The sequence below is a fragment of the Silene latifolia genome, chromosome 8 (assembly GCF_048544455.1).
Source record: "Silene latifolia isolate original U9 population chromosome 8, ASM4854445v1, whole genome shotgun sequence".
NCBI lineage: Eukaryota > Viridiplantae > Streptophyta > Magnoliopsida > Caryophyllales > Caryophyllaceae > Silene > Silene latifolia.
The window spans coordinates 53,867,751-53,888,440 of record NC_133533.1 but is presented as its reverse complement, the minus strand read 5'-3'; positions in this window follow the sequence as shown (position 1 = coordinate 53,888,440).

The following is a 20,690-nucleotide window of genomic DNA, read 5'->3' as shown; positions in this document are numbered from 1 at the left end:
ATTCATATAGTAATTCGCTCTAAATTGCGAAAAACCATCGTGGAGTGAGTGAAGCATGCGGTCGATAACAATGTTCTCGCTGATGTTACAGTTAAAGGTCTCCAGCTTCTCGACATTCTCAATCATGCTGAGAATGTGTGGGCTAACCGGTTGGCCCTTCTGGAGTCTCGCATCAAAGAAGCGAGTGGTATGCTCATAGGTCACGATTCTCGGTGCTTTCGAGAATTCCTTAGTGAGCGTGGTGAAAATCTTGTTTGCACCATGGGCTATGAAGCGTTTCTGCAAATTGGGTTCCATTGCAAAAATGAGTACGTTTTTAATCGCACCCGCTTCCATACAGAAATCGTTAAACGTGGCGATTTCGGTAGCTCTAGCCGTGGGACCTGGGTTTGCCGAGGGGCTCTAACAAAATTTGAGCTTCCGTCGGCGGTGGCGGCATTCCGTAATGCCGCCTCCCGTCCGCGAAGTTGGATCCATCATTCTTCGATCGAGTAGACGATTCATCCGATTCATGAAGATCCGAAGCCCGGACTCACGGTCCAATGTGGCACTTGGCATTGGGTTATCACTTGAACCACCATTTGTTGTTTAGCGCTTTAAAATCGTGATCTACACCGAAAAAGAAAGAAAAACAAAACGAAATAAGCAACTCATCGAGGTGATTTAAGTCTATTTTAAAATTCATTTTAAACATGTAGACTCTTGCACTTGCATAATTGATCTCCCTCAAGAATGATACAAGTGATCCCAAGACTCAATTTCTGTAAATTGATAAGCCAACTGTTTAGCTAATTCTTCCGGAAGAACTCTTGGTCGATAGATTTCCGTAAATCCTATCTATAGTCCACCATAATCACAGGATCGTACGAGTGACCATAGTGTTGAGATAAAATAGGTCAATCAGTTCCAACTTACCCGACGTAGAAGGGGTCATAGTATGCCTACCGACGAAGAAGGGACTCATTGGAGTTTGACCTATAAAGACCGTTCTCAATTTTTGTTTATACGAGGAAGATCCCATCAACTTAATTATAATTCATTTTAAGTGAACGAATAACTAGCGTCTGCGTGAATGAATCAATTTAGGTGATGGCTTAAAATCGGGTGACATGAGAATGTCAATGAAAACTAACTCGTGACCTCTATATGTGTCAGTTTTCATGCAATAAATAGGTGGTTTGGTTTTTAGGCGGAAAATGATGCATGTTATCGTTACGAAAAATAAATAAATTGAATGCGATACGTAAATAAAAATTCCTAGTGTGGCCTATCCTAGTAAAGTAAAACATAAAACAACTTTGGAATCCACCGTTGGACCCGAGAAGCTTGTCTTGATGTTCCATCTTGATCCATGTAGCGGGAGTGAGCATCCGGTCTCCAACTTAAGTCTTCTCAAAAATTACAATTTAAAATTTACAAATATAAACCTATTTACATTCTAAATAAAAAACTGTAATTAAAAGAAATAAAATGGAGATACGAGATCTCAAAATACAACCAAGACCGTGTTCCATCATTACGGTAACACGTTCTACTAAGGCCACACTAAGTTACAACCGTTTGCAAAATAATTAAATACGTAATTAAAAGGCATTCAAAAACATTCAAAATTAACGATAAATAAAATGCATCAACTAAAAACAAATTCATTCGTGACATAATTCCGTAATTATGTTAAATTTATCCAAACCACCTTTTAATGATTAAAATTCGTGTGATAAAACCGCTTCTATCATTTAATTTTAATCTATTATAATCCGTTACTTTAAATACGTTTTAAAATAACTTAATGGTACGTGAGTGAACCGTTTCACAATCATAGCGAGTGTACAATATCCGTATAAAGTACATATTGAAGCCAAAAGAAAATTTAAGTTAAAAGAAACAAATTTTCAAAGCTGTCAAAATGGAAATCCCTCGATCCAGGGACACAAGTGCTCGATCGAGGAACTAAAGGGCTCGATCGACTGAACTGCAAGTCGATCGAGGGGTATGCTAATCAGGGGGTACTCGATTGACTAAACTGGAGGTCGATCGAGGACTTATATCAGCAAATCTACTCGATCGAGTACGAGGACAACTCGATCGAGCAGTAGGGTTTAGAAAGGGGTCGATCGAGTACAACAGGGACTCGATCGAGCAAAAGGTTTTTGAAACGGGGTCGATCGAGTACAACAGGGACTCGATCGAGCAAAAACAAGACAGAAAAACACTCGATCGATTAAAAACTTGTTCGATCGAGTACAAAACTTTCTGAAAAACTCCAAACCCTCGTGAAACAAGTTTTATGATACAAAACCACAACAAATTTTGATCAAAAACGCATAAAATCAATTTTAACAATTGACAAAAACATGACATATTGTTATAATTTCTGTATAAAACAACAATATGCAAAAACAAATCAAAAACAAGATGATAAAACCGTGTAAAACATGTCACGGTTTCAACAAGAACAAAACCCGAATCAGCCGTGTATACATGGCACGGAATTCGAAGCAGAAAATCATCGTTTCAAAAACGTTTTATGAAAAACACATAGAAAATTTACGTGGCCTCGCTCTGATACCACTTGTGGGTTAATATCCGTATACCACCCTTCGAATTAAGGATTATAACGTAAAATTTATATGTAGTTTATAGTCATAAAAAAACATAAAGAAACGATAAAGACATAGAAGTAACCTTTGGTCCTAGTGCAAAAGGCAATGAGAGATCAAGTTAGATCCCCTCCTAATCGTTGCACCCAAGATGTCCGAGTAATGCCCTTGTGCTAGAGATAATCCCCTAATTGCCTTGCAATATCGAGGGGATTGTTTTGTGAGTTTGTGTTGGATGAGAGATCCGGAATTCGGGAGGCACAATTCCCAAAAACCCTAATTTTGATTAGCAAATGAATTAGGTTAGACAAGAGGAGAGAACTCCCCTTTTGTCTTTGTGATTCTCGGCCAAACCGAGTGAGAGGAGCCCATATGGGCTTTTCATTTTCTCTTCACTTAAACTCGTGGTCCGGTCCATGACTCGCTAAGTGTATATGACGCGGTTTCATTATAAACTGCTATCGGTTATCGGAAATTAAGGCATCAACTAATAATACGGGTCAGTTGAATTCTTAATACATGTCCGACAAAACAGTATTGTATAATTATATTCAATACACATTTAATTAAATATAAAACGCTTATATTTAAATTTACGAATTAACTGGTTAATTCGCCTTTGGCCCATGATATTTAATCCGTATTAAATATAACATCTCAACATCACATTTTGACTAATTATTAGTCAAATAACTCAGACTAACTGGTTAGTCAAATTTGGCATCTACATGACTGTATTTTCATACCGTCACATCACTCAAGACGTATCCTATAGGTGTGACTTTTAGGGACCAGTTGATCACCGCCATCTGTATGACAATAACGTCAAACTTATCTAGCAAGCCAACCGTTATTGATAAACGTGGATCAACTGATAATAATACCAAAAGTATGCCCTTTGATCCTTTTAGAGGTTTATAAGTCCTTGCACTAACTGTTAAGGACACCAACCCCAACACTTTCAATGCCACCTTCCGTTAAGAAATCCAAGAAGATCGACCCTCTTGGGTCTAATATCACTAAACATGACCATGAATCATTCCTAGACTGTTCTCATCTCCTCGATCCTCGTGACGATGAAGAAATCAATGTCCTCGAAGACGACAATATCCAAAGTGGAATGCTCATGCTTTCCATTGCCTTCAACAATAAATTTTCCAAGTTAGAAGAATCTATTGATAACATAAACTCTCGACTTTCCAACATGGAGAACCAGTTTGCTGAAATGGGTAAGAAGCTTGATGCCCAACCTCTCAAGATGAAAAGTGTCCAGACAAACTCTCAACTTAACAGTCCTAAGGAGAAATCAAAAAGTGAGCAATCTATTCCTAGTTCTTCTCATCCAGGAATCAAAATCAATAAAAGCAACCTCATGAAACCTTCGTCAAAGAAACCTAACAACCGTCCCAGGTCATTCACAAGTCTAAGCATACCTTATACCCTAGCCTTGAACAAATTATCCTCTCTAGGTCTTCTTCAACCTATAGGACCTACGCCTGACCTAGAGAAGAAGTCTAAGTTCTAGGATGAGAATGTCTACTGCAAGTACAATAGAGGCAAAGGGCAAGATACAGAGAAATGCTTCAAATCAAAACATATCATTCAGGATATGATCGAAAGTGGGAAATTGTCCCTCTCAAACTTTAGCCCACACGACAACTTAGACAATGGATATACCACTTATCAGGAAACTCTCATTGACTGTTATCCTTCCAACGTTCCAAATAAAGAGGACGAGGTGCTCAAATGGATGAATGTTCAAAATCAGATGTCGAAGCCACTTTCCAGAAGAATAGATGTTCAAGCATTGGCCGATAATTAAGAGTCTGGATCTAAGATCGAGTCAGAGTCCGAGACCGAGTCCTAGGCTTTCTTTCCCATAATTTTTCTAGTATCTTTCTTCGTGTCCATTTCTATTCCTAGTGACAACCTGGGGGTTGTCCCACGAGTCACATGTCTTCTCGAGTCTATACATTCATTATTCATGTCAATAAAAGTACACTATTCAATCTACATATTCTATCCTATCTCTTCCTTTACCCTTTTCCCCGTGACAACAAGAGTTGGTTTGAGACATTTTAAATCAAACAACGCATGACAACGATGTGAGTGCACTTAAACGATGTTCCATTCCAAGTTGTAGAGGACCCGAAACTCCGTGTCCATTTCCTTACATATTCCATGTCTAGCAATAGAGACTCCTCACTATACCCCAGTTTAGTACGAGCCTATCTCAAGAGATTCTAGGACGAATCCAGACCATCTCCCTTGTTAATGATCCAAGACGGAAGGCAAGTCCATTCCCCCACAATAAACAACCTACTTACTAAAACCAACCCGTTTCACACCAAAGGTGCTAGTCTGACCCAAATCCATGGTAACAAGCAAATCCAAGACGATATGAGCCATGATCAAAGACAAAGGCTTAGTCACGAGAAATGATCAAGATCAATATCCAAGGTCGCAGATATGCCCGTAATCCAAGACAAAAGAGTCAAAAGAAAAAGGCTCGATCAAGCAAGTCAAATCAATATCCAAAGTCAAAGTTATCTTCAAAAACCTGAATCAAGAATCTGAGCAAAAGCCGAGATGTATTCTAGACCAAGAATCTGAGTCTGAATCAAGAGAGAGTATGAAATCAAATGCCGAACGGAATAATGTTGAAGTCTATATAGAATCAAGACATCAGTGAAGATGGTCAACTAGCACCCTCACTTAGCCTTCCATACACCCTAAGTCCTTCTCGAGACCGTTACAGGGAGATAGTTAGGAATTTTGAGAATCCTTTCAAACTCGTCGAGTATACCCATCCTTTAGGGCTAAGACATGGAAACTTGAACCCACGTCAATTAACCTACCTTTATGTGCTCAGGTTACATCAAGCCAAGAGACTCCATTTCCAAGCCATATTACAAGCCATAATCCCATCAAGCCTTAACTCCACAAAATCAAGCTCCAGAGATTTGGTCATCAAAGCCTCTTATTTCCTAGGCCCACATTCCAAATATCCAATCCAGTTTCACCTTGACCCAGACACGGAGTCTTCAGATAATTTGCTACCTAGGACGGGAGGAACCCATATCCACCAATAGGGTCCACTTTCGAGTGCGCTCACATGACAAGGAAATTTTTACAAAATTAGTTATACCAGTTTGGTCTATGATCAGAGGGAGTTATCTCAAATCGATTCTTCGAGTCACCAAAGGAATACTACCTTCTTGACCCATGCACTTTAAGGTCCTGACAACATAAGCTTAGGCACACACCTGAACTACGAGCATGGTTTGATTTCACCTCTTCAGGTGGATACGTAGGCAGTCCTTTCTTACAGAAGAAAGATACAACCACAACACCCAAATAAAATTAACCAAACCTCAGAACTACGATCTGGTTTGATTTCACTTCACGTGAATACGTAGGGAGTTCTCATTAACACAACCATCCCAACCATCAACTCCCAACCTCAATTTCACAACCATCCCTTTCCATTTTATAACCTTCCAACCACAATTTTCATTTCTACCTCTTTACCAGGGGCTTCTTTTTGTCGCCCAATCTTCTTTTTACCAAATTCCAGAGTCATCTTCTCATCCTGGGGGCTTCTCTTCCAAGACGCCACCCTTCCTTTGCTCCTCCCTTATTTTAAGTCAAACTAGTACTCGGTCCGGACAATGATAAAAGTCTTAGATCAATTCTCCAAGTTATCATGCCTCAAGAGGGGTCTCTTTTACAGCAAACAATGGCGAAAGATATCCAAGTAGACAACTGATCCATGGCTCATGCCTTGCCTTTATATGCCTTCATCATTCTTGCAATTCTTCTACCTTTCGAACTGATACGCATTGTCAGCCACACTTGGCTAGGGGTTGCGCATACTTAAGCAAAGTCTATCAAGGTCAGCCTCTATGTCGCGTCAAATCTAAGTCATTGTTGCGTCAGTCTATCGTCTTGCATCTTAGTGAGTCGATGTCGTGTCAAGTCCTGTGACTAAATCCCATTGAATATGCATAACGCATTACAAGCAACAAATTCCACCTTTATTTAAAAGAATTTACAAAATTTGTGTGTTTCCTCATGTGTTTATGTGCTGTTTTCCTGTCAAATTGAATTCTTGTGTGGCTACTAACCATGCAGGTGAGCATCAGAAGTAGTGCTCGCTCCAACTGGGGGCTTCGTTTAAGTCTTCATTCTCCCCAGCGGCAGTCAAGATGTTCCCCAACAGTATTTTACAGTATTGCTCAAAGTTTCTTCCATGACAATCAATATGTTCCTAATGGTCATTGCTCCCAGCGCAACAGTATTTTGTAGTATTGCTCACCCAGGGTTTCTTCCATGACGATCAAGATGTTCTTAGTCGTCAATATATTTGTCCCAACGCAGCAGTATTTTGCAGTATTCCTCACTCAAGATTTCTTCCATGACGATCAAGATGTTCCTAATCGTTAATATATTCCCCCAACGAGAGTTCACTTAAGACCGACGCAAACAGATTTCCCAGCAGTTTCTACCGACGTCCTGATACCCTCAATACTATTGTTTCCTCACGGAGTTCGGCAAAGGTGTCGTTCTCCAGAAGTTCCCAAACCAGCGCCTCCTTCCTTATGTTCGTAAACCCAAAGTTAGGATTCTTACCCCTAGATTCTTAGATCCCAAAATGGCTTCCTTTAAATTCATAAGCCTGAAAGCTCTCATACCAAATGTCCGTAGGTTCATAAACCCATAATCCTTTTGAAGTTTGCATACGTTTTCCTTTTCCCTTGGAAAGCCTGGATTAGTAACCCGGTAAAGTTCCTAAACTTAACCTCAGGTTCCCAATTCCTCTTAGGTTCACAACCCTTTAAGTACCCATACCAGCCTGTCTTTTGAGGTTCATATACCCATCTTCATACACCTAGCTCTTTAGGTTCCTAAACTCCCTAGAGTTCACACGCTTCTACCTTTAGGATCATAATCCTTTAGGATCATCTTTTCTTAGTGTTCCGACACCTAAACCTTGGTTACCCGTTAGGTTGAACTTATATTTGACCTCCTTCCCATCGATATTTTCCTTTAGGGCCCCACACCCTAGCAAAATCCTTACATATCTTTTAGGTCTTACCCTCAGCTCCTACGCACCTCTGGAAACATCTCGGGAAAGAAGTCTCAGGTATGATTTATTCTTATGGCTGGCGAGCTTCCTTATGTAGTCTAATGGACTTTAAACGACCCTCCCCGATAGTCAACAGACTCTAAAATGTTCCCGACGACATGTCTTTGGCTCAGACCCCTTGAGCCGCCTCGCGTCGCCATAGTCTTCAGGTTGTAATCTTCGATTGACCCGAAGGCTATACTTTGACTTTCGCCTTGTCCAAGCCTCAGTCAAAATGGGGGCTCTGTAGACACCTCGTTTCTGCACCTCCCGCCAAACACCCAGTGATGATTGGGCCGCATGTTTAGCATATGTCGCGATTTTATGACGTTTAATAAATAGGTTAATAAAAGGTAACTCATGCAGTTGTGTCTATCCCTTGGTTGTCATCTAGGTGTCATTACGGTTGTTTTGGCAGTAATTAGAGTACATTTGGAGTCCGAGTCAAAAACCGTCTTCATTTCCTAAAACCGTCAAATCTCGAGTCAAAAAGCAGTGTGCTTGTCTACCTAAGGTTAGGATGTCATAAAAATTTTTGGGTATATTTCATTTAGCTAAAATGATAACCCGACATTGAAGCCCACTTTACGAGGTGATAACGACTTTTTTGGATCTGGCCTATTTCATATAAAGTTCTATATCTTTCTCTTAGCTTTCCAACGCCACCCAAATCACCTTATTCCGAGTCTTATAGAGAAAGTTATGCCTAAAATACGACAGGCTGTCAAACACGTTTTCTCGTACAGAAGAACCCCACCCGAGAAAGGACGCAGTAAGTACTGCGCCTCTTCTAAGGGACACGACACCTGTTGCGCCTTTTCTCAGGGCTTTTTTTTTGTCCAAGTTTCCGTGTTTGATTATTTCCGGACCTTTCATTCCTATTCTTTTCCAAATTCTACCAATACCATAATACCTCTGTGTGTTTAGTATAAAAAGATGCTTTGGCCTCACATATTTTTCACGTGAGTGTCCACTCTTCTCTTCTCCCTTTGCACTCTAAACCTTGCTTTAAGCTTTCGACGCCTGCGTACTTGATCAATCGACCACGTAAGCTCAGATAATTCTGAGTATCAGTCACGTTTGCATGACCGACCAATTTGACCTCTACACAATTAATTAATCAATTTGTTTTAAATTCTTTTTTCAAGGGCACTTTCATATTTGCATAGATCGAGTCGAGTTATCACTAAAAACCGATTTAGTTAATTCTCGCGACGCTATCATGTAAGTCTGAGGGTGTAAATCCCATCTTTTTATTTTATTTTTTGTACTTATTATTGTAAGATTTACGTCAATAATATGCTTAAAACCGACTTCTAAAACCTTTTATCAAACCGGTTTTACGGATCAGCAGCAACCAGATGTCGAGAAGAAACGCAGCAGCTGTTGCGCCTCTTCGAAGGGTCGCAGCATCTGATGCGCCTCTTTCAGAGGCTGCCGCTGCTCCTGCTCTTCTTCTTCTTCCTCGATCTTCTGCAACTTTTCTATTTTTCTTAGTTTTTTCGTTTCTTTTGTTCATTTTAGTATATAAACCATGTTTTATTAATCCATTTCAAATTACAACGTTTAATCTCGACTTAAATCCCTTATAATCAATATTTGCGAGTTTTCGTCATCTTATTCAAACCGGGGTTTAAGAGGCTTGGTTCATTTATATCAAGTCTCTTGAATTCGTCTTTGATACATGTTTTAAATCTGTTTTCTTCACCAATTCATAATCTTTTGTTTCCACCATTAACTTCGTGTTTGTATATAAACCCGTTTCCGACATCGTATCAATACTAACCATATTAAACCGATGTATTCTCACTTTTAATTCGTTTTATAACAATATTAGTATGTATGTAATCTGTTAATCACTTCAACTCGAGTTCTAATATCAATAATCGGCCTTAAATTTACTAACGAACAATAACTACCCGCGGGTCTGACTTTCACAGTCAGAACCCAACTCAAGAACAGACGCATAAAGTGTTGCGCCTCTTCCAGAAGACGCAGCAGATGTTGCGCCTGTTCTAAGTTGGCTTCTGCCTCTGAGCTCTTCTCGCTTTGACGTAGGGTTTCTAATTAGGTTTTAATTGACTATTATTCTTATTATTACCATAATTCGACATATTTTCCATATAATTCATATTTTCCATATTTTCTATTTTATTTTTATTTTTCTTTATTTTTATTTTCCTAATTTATTTTATTTCCTAATTTATTTTAATTTCCTTATTTAAATCAATTTCCAATTTCCTTATTTTTCCAATTTTCTAATTTTCCTTATTTCATTTATTCTTTTCTTTTTTTTTCTAAAACTCTTTTGGGCATGTTTATGACGTAAATTCAAATATCCATTGTAATTTATTTCTTTATTTTGTATTTATTATATATGATTTATTTACTTGATCTTTCACGTGTAATTAATCTAACTTTCAACTTCGACCCTATTTGAGTGCTAAATTATGTGTTAACCGACATAGTTTAATTCACATGCTAGGATTAATCCGTGTATGTTGCATTACATGCATTATATGCATTACATCGACGACATATTGACTATGGACGATTTCCCTAATCATTAGTAGAGGCCGCTATCGAGGCGGGCGGGATTAGGTGTTCGATTAAAGAGCTTCCTAATACGTACCCTCACCCCTTACTCCAGATCTCTGTGAATATCCGTGTTCATTGGCATCAACGAGAGTCATTCTAGACATAGAATGCTAAGGATAACGAGTTCTTAGTGTTCATGTCACTACTTTGTGTCTTGACATGACACGAGGTATTCGAACGGTTCTAATTTTCCATAAAAATTGGTGGTGACTCCACAAATGCACGCTTATTCAAGCGCTTCCGTGCGCGCCGCGGCTGGCCCATGTCCACAAATGGGTATTTGCAAACCTAGAAACTAAGGTTGCCGCATACCATTAAACTTGCTCTAACTAATTCTCAATCTCACCCAAACCCATCTTCTAATCAATCACTTTTGACATTTTATTTTTCGTCTAAACTATAACATGTTTGGGTGTGTGTTCAAGTGTCCGACGAGTGTCCGAGTGTCCGACACGGGACGGCTAGTTACCTAGGTAGACACTTGTGACTTTTAGCTATCATTTTGAAAAAAAAAAAACAAACAAAATACTTTTTCCCACTACAAGAATTCAGCTCTCGGGCGACTGAATTACGCGACAGAAGTTAGTCACTATGCTTTCTCGGGAGACTATAATCCGTCGTCAAAGAGTCGTTGCAACTCTTAGTCGCCTAAATTCGTTCGGGCGATGGAATTCAGTCGCTAAAATGGTGACAGACAAATTGGTCACCATTTAGCGACCGAATAGCGACTAACTATGGTCGCTAAATAGTGACGGCAAACAGTAGCAGTCGCCAAAACAGCGACAGATTTAAGTCGCAATTATGGTCGCCATTTTGGCAACGGTCACCTATCAGTCGCCAATCTGTATCCATTTAAAAAATATGATCAGGGGCTTTGCGACGGCCTCAGGCGCCTTTTTGGTCGCCATTTTGGCGACGGAACCATTCAGTCGCCATTTTAGCGACAAAAGTCAGTCGCTAATGAGCCGATTTCAGTCGCTAGTTGAGAATGATTTTACATGAAAATTTCCATTTAGCTCGAGCCAAATTGATATAATTTGAACCTCCAATTAAAATGTACAACCGAGCAGCATAAACAACGCACAACATGGCCACCAACGTCACATTTCATACAACGACTTCCAATACGAATTCACGTTATTACAAGTCACTAACTAACAATGGTTCCTGTCCAAATCCAAGTGACGTCAAGTCACAAATATAACTAAAATATCCGACAAGTCACAAGACTAATTAAAAGGATAAACAACCAACAACACAGTCAATGAGACGGCAAAGTAGATCCCGCCCCACTACCGCCTCCTCCGGAAGGATCTCTATGGTCTTGGTTTTGTGGACGTAATTCCGGGTTGCAAGACGCGAAGTAAGTGGTCATCAACTCCATTTACTACTTCATTTTCTACAATTCTTCATCCCTTACGACCTCCCTTGCTTCCTTTTCCGTCTTCCTTTCTTCTCTTTCGGCCTCAAGTGTAGTTTAAAGTTGATACACGATACTTGGCATATATGTTTGCTTTTGAGAGGCAGGGGTTCCCGAATTAGGTCGGTCGTAGTAGAGTTCTCTTGCCGTTCCTGTAACACCCCAACTATCCGGCCAAGATAATTGGAGCGTTACTATCTCGGTTTCCGAGGTAATGTTTCAAAACTTGAATAAAAGAACATTTTATAAATAAATGTAATGTTTAGTGAATTACATAAACGTAAACAAATGAATAAAAGTACAACTCATGACAACTATACTCTCTAGCCAACTATACTCATCTCGTGACTTATCAAGCTCGTCCCGTTTCCCGCGTACTATCCAAACAATCTATACCTAATCTGCTCCCCATATGACCAAAGGATATCATATGGATCGACACAGGCCACCCCAAAAGAGACAGGTGACAATTACACAGAAACACAAACGTCAGTTTCAATAAACAAATAAAAGGTGACACGACTCAAGTGTGAACATGCAACATGACTACTAACATGAATGACATAACACCAAATGACCACCACCACGGTACCGGGACACGCCCAGGCATACCGAAAACCACACTGGTACCGGAACACGCCCAGACATACCGATAACCACAAACAGGTACCAGGATATTGTAATACTACGTATTTATGAGTCTCTGGGTACTCTATCGAGTAGGCCTTACTCTGTCTAGTAACGGTGAGTTGCAGTTTAAAATAGTTTCTGACCTGTTGGGTACTCGATCGAGTAACATGGATACTCGATCGAGTAAGGGGGCACTCGATCAAGTACCTTGGCTACTCGATCGAGTAACCGGTTTACGGGGGATGATTTCTCGGGTTTTGTTAATAATGCGATTAGAGTATATATTACTTCCGTCATTGTTCTTTAAACACTTTTTAAAACCTAATCACTGTGAGAAGAGAAATCAAACTACGTCATTCGCTTTAATCGCATTGTTGGCAAATCCTAGAGCTTGGAAGGTCGGATTTTATCTTTCTTGATACCTTTGTGATCCTTGCGTCGAGGGTAAGACCTACGTACCATTTTTATAATGTTTCCTTAAAGTTAGTTAAACCCTAATTTGGGGATTTGGGGGTTTTGTTGTTTTGTAAGATTGGTAGTGATTATATGTTTGTATGTTAGGAGGAGGATTCATAGAGGAAGCGTTTTGATATCAGCTGTGAGATCGTCTGATTGTGTTGTGCTTTCCAGATAGGGTTTTCCTACTCAGTATTAGTCCCATAATGCATTGTTGGTGTTGTGTAATTGCTGATTATTATCGTATTGGTTTTATGATGGTTGTTGATTAATTGTTGTTGATGGTTGTGATTGCTTGTCTCTGGTTCTCGAGATGCGTTCTCGGCTGAGTGGAGTCACTTGCGGGAGTGGTTTCACGCACTAGTTTCGCCCTTCGTGGAACCCGACACGGAAGGGGATGTGCACATTAATGGGACAAGGTTATCGCTCGGTATGATGAGCGGGGATTTGGTGGGTACGGCTGCGGTCCCCCACTGGCAGGGCTGGTCCAGTGGACAGTCGATGACGGAGATTGATTGGTGTGGGTGATTGTGTGTGACTGTTTGAGCTGTGTTGTTTACTGTACTGTTGATTATATAAATTGTGTGATTAGTACTGACCCCGGTTAATGTTTTAAAAACTGTGGTGATCCATTCGGGGATGGTGAGCAGTTATTGAGCAGGTATGAGTCGAGTTACTGGGATAGCTGGGATGTGCCACGATCTGATGATAGAAGTCTTCCGCTGTAGCTAGTAGTTTAATAAACATTTCAGTTAGCTGATTAGACAGTTGGTTTGAAACATGTATTCGTATTTTGGTTTTGGTTTTGAGATTGTAACCTTTCGCTAAAGTATTTATATTTAAATGTTGTTTCATTATTGTTTATTTGATTATCATTGCCTCGGGTAACCGAGATGGTAGCATCCTTATACCTGGGTGGTCCTGGTAAGGCACTTGGAGTATGGGGGTGTTACAAAATGGTATCAGAGCGACGATCCTGAAACCTGTATCCAATGAATCCAATGAATATAGGGAGTCAATTAAAAAGAACCCGGGGTAAAGGTTGTAGGAGCTAATGCAAAGGCTTGGGAGACGTACTAAAGTCGCGAAATCGCCCTACAATTTTGAACCGGTCACATGGGGGGTGTATGTCAAGGTCGTATGTGTTGTTTGTTAGCTTGTGTGTGGATGTGATGAAGTATGTTGTAATTGTTGGATGTTTGGAGTAGGAGGTTGAGTTTGTGAATGAAAGGTTGATGAAGTATATAGAACTGTTGTTTGAACATGAAGCATGTTGGATGTTTACTATGTGGCGTTTGATAACATGATATAATCGTTTTGTTGATCGTATGAAAAGCTTGGTAGAATAGCATGCTTAACAATAGTATAATGTTGAGTTTATAAAGTTGTGTAGTATGTTGGGATATGATATAGCATGCGGGTAGCATATTCGAGTTAGCATGACTCGATCGAGTGGGTCTGACTCGATCGAGTGGGTATTTGACGTTTTTGCAACCAGAATCGTGTTTTTGGGCACTCGACCGAGTACCTCGGGCACTCGATCGAGTAGGGGGTCACTCGATCTCGGTCGAGTATGTTAGAGATCAGAAGGTCTGTTTGGGGTCTGATGTCGAGGCACTCGATCGAGTATGGTGGGCACTCGATCGAGTAGCCTCTTACTCGATCGAGTAGGGTTAGACACTCGATCGAGTGTGTTCTGGGCAGTCCGCCTTCGTGTTTTGAGGTTTTAGTGCGTATGTTTATGTCTACCCTTTCTTATATAGTTTCAAGATGCCGCCCAAGAGAAACTCTTATTATGCGAGAGCTGAGACCATGAACATAGATGATGTCGTTAAGATGTTGGAGCATCAAGATGCTCTTACAGAGGCCTTAAAGAAAGTGGGAAAGGACAAGGAGGTTGATCACTCTAAGATCAGTCTCTACATAGCGAGGTTCAACCCAAAAGAGTACAAGGGGACCGGGGAACCAAACCTTCTTGACAACTGGCATCGTGAGATGGAGAATATACTAGACCTGGTTCACTGTCCTGATGAGATGAGAGTAGAGCAAGCTGCGTTCTACCTGAGGGAAGCAGCTGGCGAGTGGTGGGATAAGGTGAAGGTGAGTGCTAGGGAGATGTATGCGAACCAGGGCTTACCTGCTATACCTTGGGAAGAGTTTCGGAGGGGTATGAGGAAGGAGTTTGTACCGGAACATGTGAGGAGTAAGCTGAGAGAGGAGTTTGATGGGTTTAAGATGACATCTGGCATATCTGTGGCTGAGTACTATAAGCAGTTCAATGAGAAGTCTAGGTATGCTGAGGATATGGGTTTGAGTGAGGAGAACCTGGCGCTGAGGTTTGAGAGGGGGTTGACCCCTAAGATCATGGATAAGCTACATGTAGGAGTCCTTACTGATGTTAAGGAAGCTATGAGAGGGCTGGGAGAGCTGAGAGGTTAGTGGAGATGGCTCAGGAGAGAGTGGGTGTTAAGAAAAGAAAGGCGGAGAGTGAGGGTGGAGGCCAATCTAGTCACAAGAAAGGCAACCACAATCAAGCTAAAGGGTTTTCTTCTGGGTCAGGTTTCAGTTCTGGGGCTTCCTTTGGGCGTGGCCGTGTGAGTGGTAGTTGTAGTTGGGGGATGACCTGCTATGGCTGTGGCGGTGTAGGCCACAAGAGACATGAGTGCACGAGTATGCCTGGAGCTTTTCGAGATCGGCTCGGGGAGCTATTCTCGGGGACCCGCACGAGTTATGCGAGCAATAGACCGTCGGGTTATGGTCTAACCGGGGAAGTCGAGCTATCGGGGTGGAGGTAACCGCAATGGCGATAATTCTTATCGAAACCAGCTACGAACAACAACAACAACCGGGGGGGTCGGTGCTAAGGCGACCACATCGCCAAGATCTTGTCCGGGGAGGTGGACGAAGACCAGTGGAAAGCTGTTCATGATGGACAAGAAAGCAGCTGAGGAGGATGCACATGTTATCACTGGTACTTTTCTTGTTAACGGCGTTCATACCTTTGTTTTGTTTGATTCGAAGGTGTCTCAGTCGTTTGTATCTTCGAGTCATGTTAAACGGTTGGGTTTAAGGGTATATGAGTCTGTAAGTGAGAAAGTTTTTATACCTTCGGGTTAGTCTGTATCATGTGGGAGGTTGTTTAGAGATGTGTCTATGATAGTTGGGCAAGTTGATCTACCTGTAGACTTGCTAGAGTTTCCTTTTGACGGTTTTGAGATGATAGTCGGGATGGATTGGTTGGGAAAGTATAAAGCTAAGATAGATTGTCATCAAAAGAAAGTGTCTTTGAGAGGGCCTAGGGGTGTTAGTGTGTCTTATCGTGGGTTTCTAGTCAAACCCAAAGTTAAGTTGATTGCAGCTGTCACCTTGAAGTCTTATCTGAGGAAGGGATGTCCTTTGATCTTGTGCCATGTGAGAAATGACCGCATAGAGAGTTCGACAGTTGATCAGATACCGGTGGTGGGGGAGTTTGCAGATGTTTTTCCAGAGGAGATTCCGGGGTTGCCACCGAAAAGGGAGATAGATTTCACCGTTGAGTTGAAACTGGGGACGGGGCCAATATCTAAGGCACCGTACCGGATGGATCCTAAAGAGATGGAGGAGCTCAGAAAACAGTTAGATGATCTGATAGAGAAGGGATACATTAGACCTAGTGTATCACCGTGGGAGATATATATGTGGTAGATACGATATAGTGAGTCATGTTGTGGAAGTAAACATAGTTGGTAGAATGGGGGTTAAGAGTTCATGTTCTATGTTCGGTCGAGTTCTCGAGTCCTTAGCTAAGTTGTTGTGTCTTGGTCGAGTCAGTATGGTTGTTTTTATGTATGGGTTGAACTTCGGGGACGAAGTTCCTTTTAAGGAGGGAAGACTGTAATACTCCGTATTTATAAGTCTTGGGGTACTCTATCGAGTAGCCCTTACTCTGTCGAGTAAGGGCAAGTTGTGAAATAAAATAGTTTCTGACCTGTTGGGTACTCGATCGAGTAGCTGGGGTACTCGATCGAGTACCTTGGGTACTCGATCGAGTGTCCGGTTTTACGGGGGAGTTTTCTCGGGTTTTGTTAATTACGCGATTAAGGTATTTAAACCAATTCGTCTTTGTTCTAAATCACTTTTTACAAAACCTAAAACCTGTTTAAGAGAGAAAGCAACTTGTCTTCTTCCTAATCGCGTTCTTGACAATTCCCGGAGTTCAGACGGTCGGTTTGCATCGTAGTTTGTGTCGTTGGATTCCTTGCGTCGAGGGTAAGCTTTTAATGTAATTTATATAATGTTTTGTTAAGATTAGTGAAACCCTAATTTAGGAATTGGGGGTTTTTATGAATAGTAATTGAATAGTAGTATCTATGTGTTGTATGGTAGGGGAGAGTTCATAGAAGAGGCGTTTTGAGACAAACTGTAGATACCGTCTGCGTGTTGTGCTATCCGGGTAGGATTTCCTACTCGGTATTAGTCCCATAATGAGATATTGGTGATGTGCTGTAGTTAGTTGATTGATATGATGATTGTAATTGTACTTGTGATTGTGATTGTGGTTGTGTTTGTGATGGTTCTCGAGATGCGTTCTCGGCTGAGTGGGGTCGCTTGAGGGAGTGATCTCACGCCCTAGTTTCGCCCTTCGTGGAACCCGCCACGAAAGGGGATGTGCACATTAATGGGACAGGGTTATCGCTCGTACGATGAGCGGGGCTTAGGTGGGAACGGCTGCGGTCCCCCACTGGCAGGGCTGGTCCAGTGGACAGTCAGTATTGAGACGATGGGAGTTGGTGGTGTGTGTGTGTGTGTGTGTGTGTGACAGTTCCGCTGTCTGTTTATCTTATTGTTGATATATGTATTGAATTGTGTGATTAGTACGACCCGTTTAAATGTTTTAAAAACTCGTGGTGATCCATTCGGGGTGGTGAGCGGTTGTTGAGCGGTGTGATATGATGCGTATGGGATAGCCGGGATGAGTCATCACGTGGCGGTTAGAAGTCTTCCGTTGTGTCGACGAAGTCTAGTAGCTTTGATAGTTTTAGTCGAGACCGTATGAGAACCTTGTAATTCCTTTTATTAGTTTTGGTTTGAACATGTAATCACTTAATCTATAATTACTTTAAAAGTACGTTTCTTTATTGTCTTATGATATTCAGTACCTCGGGCAACCGAGATGGTAGTATCCTTATACCTGAGTGGTCCTGGTAAGGCACTTGGAGTATGGGGGTGTTACAAATGGTATCAGAGCGACGATTTTGGAACCTGTAACAAATGAACATAATGAACATAGGGAGTCTAATAAAATGAACCTGGTGTATGTGTAATGGGAGCCCCACTGATGCTAGGTTTTGGGTGAGTAGGCGCCCTCACTTCAAAATCTTGGCCCCATGATACTTAAGCCAGTCATATGGTATGGGAACGTGGAGTCCGTGTGTATATGTGCGACGTGTATGTTAATGGTGCTGTATATGGTTTGCTGAAAGCATGTTGCATGATAGTTGGTTGACATGTTGGTTGGAATCGTTGGAAAAGTATATAAGAATGATGAATGATATGGTAGGAAAAGAAAGTAGTTCGTATATGACGATGTGTGATGAAGTGGATTTGTAATGTTGTTGTATTAGCAACATGGAAATAGGATTTGTAGTGTATGGGTGTGGTTTGTGTTATGAAAAGTTATGAAAATTTAAAACATGCGAGTAATACATGATTGAAAGTTGAATGTTATATGAGCATGATAGATGGTAATGTTTGACTTTTGGTAAGTAGTAACATGAAGAATAGAGGTTCAATGATATGTGTTTTGTATAACGAATTGGATGAAAAGCATGATGGCTGTTTATAACGTGGCACTTAATAACACGAAGTAGATTATTTTGTTGATTGTATGAGGAGTCGCGCAGATTTGAATGCGTAGTTGTAATCATAATGTTGAAATAATAATGAATGCATAGTACGTTAGGGTATGTGAGATAACATGCGGGTAGTATTCACGAGTCTGCATGACTCGATCGAGTGGGTTTGATTCGATCGAGTGGGTACTTGTCGTTATTTTGACCGAGTCGTGTTTACGGGCACTCGATCGAGTACCTCGGGCACTCGATCGAGTATGGGGTCACTCGATCGAGTAGTCGGGCTACTCGGTCGAGTAAGTCGAGATCGAAGGTCTATTTGGGTTCTTGAGTCGGGGCACTCGATCGAGCATGTTGGGCACTCGATCGAGTAGCCTCAACTCGATCGAGTAGGTTCCGGTACTCGATCGAGTGGGTCCAGTGCGGGTCATATGCGTATTTTGGGTCATATGTTTGTCTTTTGACATTCGTTGCATATTATGTTTAATTCAAAGGTGTTGTATTACTTCTTTATGCATTGTTTTACGTATGTGTTGGTCCTGAAGCGTAAGTTACCCAATCTTATGTTGTAAAGAGTGGCACTATGATGAGTATGAGTTCGGTGGGGAGGACATGAATTATGAGTGATTATGATAGATGGTGGAAAAAGGAAAAGGAAGATTGGTATAGTTTATTGAGGCATGGCGCACGTTTTGCGAGACGGGATGAGTGATATGATTGTGTGTTGAGTAATGTAAAATTAAGTGAATATAGACAAGGGATGATGTGAGTATAATGAACGTGAGAATGAAAAGATTGAAAGTAAGAATGTGGATAGTGGCAGCTTGAGATGTGTAAAGAGTTAAGGAGGGAAATGGTTAGGAGTCGTGTGGGTTATGGATTTAGGTAGTGAAAGTTCATTTAAAGGGGTTGAGAAGAGTAATATATAGTGAACTTTGTGGAGACATGTCGCGAGGTGTATTTATAGACAGTGAGTGAGTTTGGGAGGTTTATTAAAAGATGAAACTACTGTGTGAGTTCCTTGGGTAATTGGCGGTATGAAAGGAATTTCGACTTCTAGAGATGTAAGAAGGGAGATGCAATTGTTGAACAGTAAACGTTGATTCTATGGATGTATTAGTGGCAAGGGTGATTGATGACATAATAAGAGAATATTTGTGGTAAGAAAGAGGGAGATGATATCGATATAAAATAATGGGATTTGAGTTTTGGAGCGATGAGAAGGTAATTGGTGCACAAAAGGGTTAGATAGAAGTAATAAGGAGTTGAGCTATTAAATTGGTATTATTGAGTGTAAAGAGAAAAGAAGGATAAAAGTAAGCTGAGGAAAATGTTCACCGGAGTTATGTGATGTAAAGGTAAGGAATCATCGAAATGTGTGATAGTATCACGAAGATGTTAGTCAAGGTTATATAGGAGTTTCAGGACAACATGATTGATAATGAGTTTCGAGGAATTAAGGAAAGTAAGAAGTTAGAAGAATATCTGCATGATATGAGATTTTGGTGGAGAAATGGATGATGATTCAATTAAGGAAAATATTGGGTAGAATGTTGAGATAATTTTGTTCATGGATTCGATGTTCGTTGTTTGGGATGTTAACCAAAGATAGAAAAGAAATCATGATATTTAGAGATGAGTGAAGAGGTTTGATGTCCTGGACAAAGTGGTAGTGTTATGGTCTTTGACTAGTGGTTAAGGGAAAGTGTATATTAGAAAAGTGGCAATTCTAAAGAGGCTGATTTTTTAAAGACTGAATTGATAAAAGTATGGTTGTCAGGAAGTATAAGACATAGTCTTAGGAGGTGGTTTCTCATAATGAGTGTTAGTTTGTATGGTTATGTATGGCGAAGGTGCTTGGTGATGCGAATGGAAGAATGTGATGAGGGGCATGCGAGTTAAGCTCGGACAGCAGGTAACCTTTGTTGAGTGGTAACTTACGTGGTCAGGATTGACTAGTTGGTTGTGATTACGGGTCTATGATATGTGTAAATGTTTGTGTGAGGTTCTGACCTCACAAGAAGTGG